A 4,851-nucleotide genomic window follows, 5' to 3' on the forward strand; every position below is an offset into this window, starting at 1 on the left:
ACACACACACACACACACACACACACACACACACACACACACACACATAAAGCGACAGTCATTCTTCACACACATACCGAAACAAGGAACATAAGTTTTCAAATGGTGGGGACAGGGACATAGATAAAGGATTACAACTAAAAAGTGAGTTGTTTTAGAAACATTTTCTCACATTTAGTCATAAGATGACCTGATTACTGTATCACTAAGACTACCTTGATGATATAGCCACACCTATTGGGAACATGTGGTTGAGTCCACACTGAGCAAGTGAATGTTGCTATGCTGACTCAGTTAAATCCAGCCCAACTCAGCAGATAAATTGGCTAAAGAGGATAAACTGAAAAAGCAATGTAGATGTTGATATGTATATGAATGTAGAGGATGGCCATGGGTAGTGGTTTTTTTCAGCCTTTAGGAACTTTACTTTTCCTTCCACCTTTTTTCCCTTTACTCAGGTTTCCACAGAGGAGCTCAGGACCATTCAGTGGTGGCTCCAACCCCCTCGGTGGCCTGTGCTGTGGGAGCTGCTGGCCAATGCTCAGTGGCAGGCAGGGCACTCTAGTCTTCAGTAGGGAACTGCTGGGTGGGTACAGAGGGCAGTGAGTACAGTGGGCACAGAGGAACAGTACACTCAGACCAGTCTGCCACCTCAGGCTGAGCGGCAGTGATCTCGGGAGCTGGTGCAGTCCATTTGCCCTGGAATTCCTCCTTGGTCACGGCCTTCTCAGCAGCAGTGTGAAATTCTCAACTTCCTCTGGGTCTCTGTAGAAGTAAAAATCAGGCATAACTTCTCACGGTGCTCAAGGGAGAGAGTGCCACACATGCGGAGTACTCCACCACATCAGACCCACTGAGTGAGCTCCCTTGTTGTTGCATGGGATGGCAATGCCCACACAGTGCAGAGGAGACTCTGTGTTGCACAGAGCGATGGTGGACAAGTTGATGTAAGAGGCCTCCGTGAGGAGCTGGTGGTCAGCCCTGGGGTCAGTCACCACCAGAAGCTGTGGCTCCCTAAAGGCTGGTTGGATCTGCTTAGTGAAGGTCCCAGGTGTGAAGTGGCCAGCAATTGGAGTGGCTCCAATGGCATCAGCAAGCTTCAGCACAGCTCGCTGGCCAGTGTTCCTGGAGGAGATGACACTGACATCAGCAGGGTTCTCAATGGCAGCAACAGCTGGAGCTGCAAGCAACAGCTTCTCCCAGCTCCTCTTTAGGTTTATGATGTAGATACCATCACTCTTCCTTTTGTAGATGTACTGCTCCATCTGAAAGTCAAGGTTGATGCCACCTAAGTGGGTTCCTGCAGCAAGGAATTTGAGAACATGCTCCTTCTTCATCTGTAGGACATCAAAGGCTCCAGACAGTGTGTAAGCTTCCATTTAAGTTAACGGCAGGAATCAAGAACAACGCCCTATGGACCCATCCCTGGGCAGCGTGGAAAGCCATGTGTAGTATTTTAAAATTTAACTTTAACAACTTATCTTGGGATCATGTGAATTCATGTTTAAAGAAATTATTTGAACATTGGAGAGCAGACAGCCATTTCTCTGGGTCTGCTTAACAGTATATCCCAAAGCCCTATAGTTTAAAAAGGCTTCTGAATAGATCACATAGACTTTTCCTGTTTCCTAAGCTGAACGGGCTCTACAGCTGTGCCTGCAACCCTGCAACTAACTTCCAACTTTGTGCTTAGAAAACTGGGTGTAATGGTGACTTTTGGTTGTCAAATTCACTACATCTGGAAGTAGCTAAAACGTAAAACCCAAATGGCTGAGTACACCTGCAAGGGTTTTCTTTTCTTTTCTTTTTTTTTTTTTTTAATGTATTTTTGGTTGTGAGCCTAGCTCTTAATGGCTGAGCCATCTCTCCAGCCCAGAATTTTTTTTTTCTTAATTAAATAGTTTTAAGTGGAAAGACTCACTTTTAATCCAGGTCTTTTGAGGTGGGAAGATCCACCTTTAATGTGGGCCATACTTCTGGTGGCAGCCTGTGTAAGGGAAAGGGAAGGAGGAGGCTTTCTGTCTTTACCTGCTAGCTCTTGATCTTGCAGGACAACTTCATTCCTCCACTGGTATTAAATGCTACTTCTTTAGAGATTCCAGCATATACTGGGGACCAGCTGAGACATCCAGCTTCATGGACTGAACAGCTACTGGATTCTTGGACCATCTGTTAGTAGACAGCCATTGTTGGACTAGCTGGACCACACCCTGTAAGCCGCTCTAACAAATCCCCTTTTTACATAGATATTCAATTTATCAGTTCTGTCCCTTTAGAGAACCCTGCCTAATACGCCAGGTATTATTAAAACAGTAAACTTGTAAAATAAAGGTTGCAATAAAAAAAGAAAACTACAGTGAATTTCCAGTTTCCACCTAAGGTTATAGCAGGTTGCAGTTTTACTCCATTTGGCCTTGCCGGTCTTTCTGGCTTTCCCCATAGGGAAATGCTGACAGGCGCGTGGGCTCCTGGATCAATGTGGGCGCATATGTCATAAACCTGTTCTTGTGGTTTTGCTTATTGAACCATTGTGGGGATCAGGAACTGAAGGGGAGTGGGGGGAGTGGAGACAGAGCCCACTCAGCATCCTGGGAATGAGACTCTGGACACCAGACTCAAAGGTGCAGATCTTACTTTATTATCCAATTATACAGCCTTTAAATGACTGAAAGGCCAATCAGACCATCCCATGCTAACCTTAAGCACCAGTAACAATCAGTCAGCGTGGCGCGACTATGAGAAAATGTGGGAGATGCTGGGGAGCAAGAACACCTTAGGAGACTTCCATAAAAAGCGGGTAAGTAGTCACCGCTGTAGCCTCGGGTCCGTTCCGAGACTTCACTAGTGTGCTAGAAGTCCCTAGTGGATGAACACTGTGCATAGCAGATCAGAACCTTTGGAGGAGTCGGAGGAGTCTCTGATGCTTCACTCACCATTCCCTATGGGCATCCAAAAGGCTTTCCTCACCATTCCCACAGACCATTTAAGAATAAGTTGGTTTAATAATCACTAAGCCAGGGCTGGAGAGATGGTTTAGTGATTAAAAGCACTGGCTGCTCTTCCAGAGGTCCTGAGGTCAATTCCCAGCAACCACATGGTGGCTCACAACCATCTGTAAAGGAATCTGATTCCCTCTTATGCTTGCATGAAAACAGTGTTTATATGCATAAAATAAATAAATAAATCTTTTTTTAAAAAAAGGAATAAGTTGTCTCCTTTTTAGCACTTTATCTCCTTTGGCACTTTGTTCTTGTAAGGTGACTTTCTTTTTTATTTGTTTTTTTTTAATTTTTTTATTTATTGAAATTTATTCACTTTGTATCCCAACTGTGGGCCCCTCCCTCACCCCCTTCTAATCCCTCCCTTCCTCACTCTTTTCCCATGCCCCTCCCCAAGTCCACTGATAGGGGAGGTCCTCCTCCCCTTCCCTCTGACCCTAGCCTATCAGGTCTTATCAAGACTGGCTGCATTGTCTTTCTCTGTGGCCTGGCAATGCTGCTCCCCCTTAGGGGAAGGTGATCAGAGAGCCAGACACTGAGTTCATGTCAGAGACAGTCCCTGTTCCCATTACTATGGAACACACTTGGGCACTGAGCTGCCATGGGCTACATCTGTGCAGGGGTTCTAGCTTATCTCCATGCATGGTCCTTGGTTGGAGTATCAGTCTCAGAAAAGATCCCTGGGCCCAGATATTTTGGTTCTGTTGCTCTCCTTGTAGAGCTCCTGTCTCCTCCAGGTCTTTTTATCCCCCTCCTTCTTTCATAAAATTCCCAGAAGTCTGCTCACAGTTTAACTGTGAGTCTCAGCATCTGCTTTAATACCTTACAGGGTATTGAAGTCTTTCAGAGGCCCTTTGCGGTAGGAGATAGGTTGGTCAAGGTGATCCTAAAGGGTGTTGAAAGAGAGATATTGAATATGCTCAAAATATATCGTATGAAATTCTCAAAGAAGTAATAAAAATATTAGAAAGAGAAAGAGGGCTTGAGGGCTCAAAAAGAAAGAGAGATGAAAGTGTTAGAACTGAGGCTAGACACTTATCCTTTAAGCCCACCCATTAGTAACCTACTTTCACAGAACAGGCCTCTTTCCTTAAAGTTGTAGAGGCACCGACAACAATGCCATCGGGTGGGGTTTGTGGCAGAGACAGCCCCTGCTCCACTTGTTAGAGAACCCACTTGGAGACTGGGCTGCCATGGGCTACATCTGTGCAGGGGTGCTAGGTTATCCCTATACATGATCTCTGGTTGGAGTATCATACTCAGAAAAGACCCCTGGAGAAATCATGAAATTTGTAGGCAAATGGTGGGAATTAGAAAAGATCATCCTGAGTGAGGTATCCCAGAAGCAGAAAGACACACTTGGTATGTACTCAGTTAAAAGTGGATATTAGACATATACTATAGGATAATCATACTGAAGTCTGTTCACCTAAAGGAGCTAAGCAAGGAGGACCCTGGGTAAGATGTTCAATCCTCATGACCATAAGTATTTTAAGTATTCTGTTTTGTTCTCTCACTCTCGTTTTGGTTGTGTCCCTCTTCCACTTTGTTAAATAATAATAAATAAGTAATTTGCATTTTCAAATGACCTCATGTGGTGGTACGAGATGCCTCTAATTGGACCACTGGACACATAGGTATAGACTCAATCTGATTGCATAACCATTTCTTAGTAATTATAGTATGAAAACTCATCCCATAAAACTGATCCTATAAACATCTCCGTCTACAGCCACTCTGTGCACCTTTGCCCCCGAAGTCCACTTTCTATCTCTGACGATAAGTATTTTCTTATTTAACAGCTCTCCCAGTTCAGCCTGCTTTTCTTGTGACTCACAGGTCTAAATTTGTC

General features: G+C 44.6%; 1 pseudogene; it reads right to left on the reverse strand.

Moving 5' to 3' along the window:
• Nucleotides 1-474: 474 nt before the first annotated feature.
• On the reverse strand, nt 475-1,379 carry LOC129674992 (40S ribosomal protein SA-like; annotated as a pseudogene).
• Between the last annotated feature and the right edge of the window lie 3,472 nt (nt 1,380-4,851).

This window comes from Psammomys obesus, unplaced genomic scaffold (genome assembly GCF_907164565.1).
Source record: "Psammomys obesus unplaced genomic scaffold, mPsaObe1.curated_primary_1811, whole genome shotgun sequence".
NCBI lineage: Eukaryota > Metazoa > Chordata > Mammalia > Rodentia > Muridae > Psammomys > Psammomys obesus.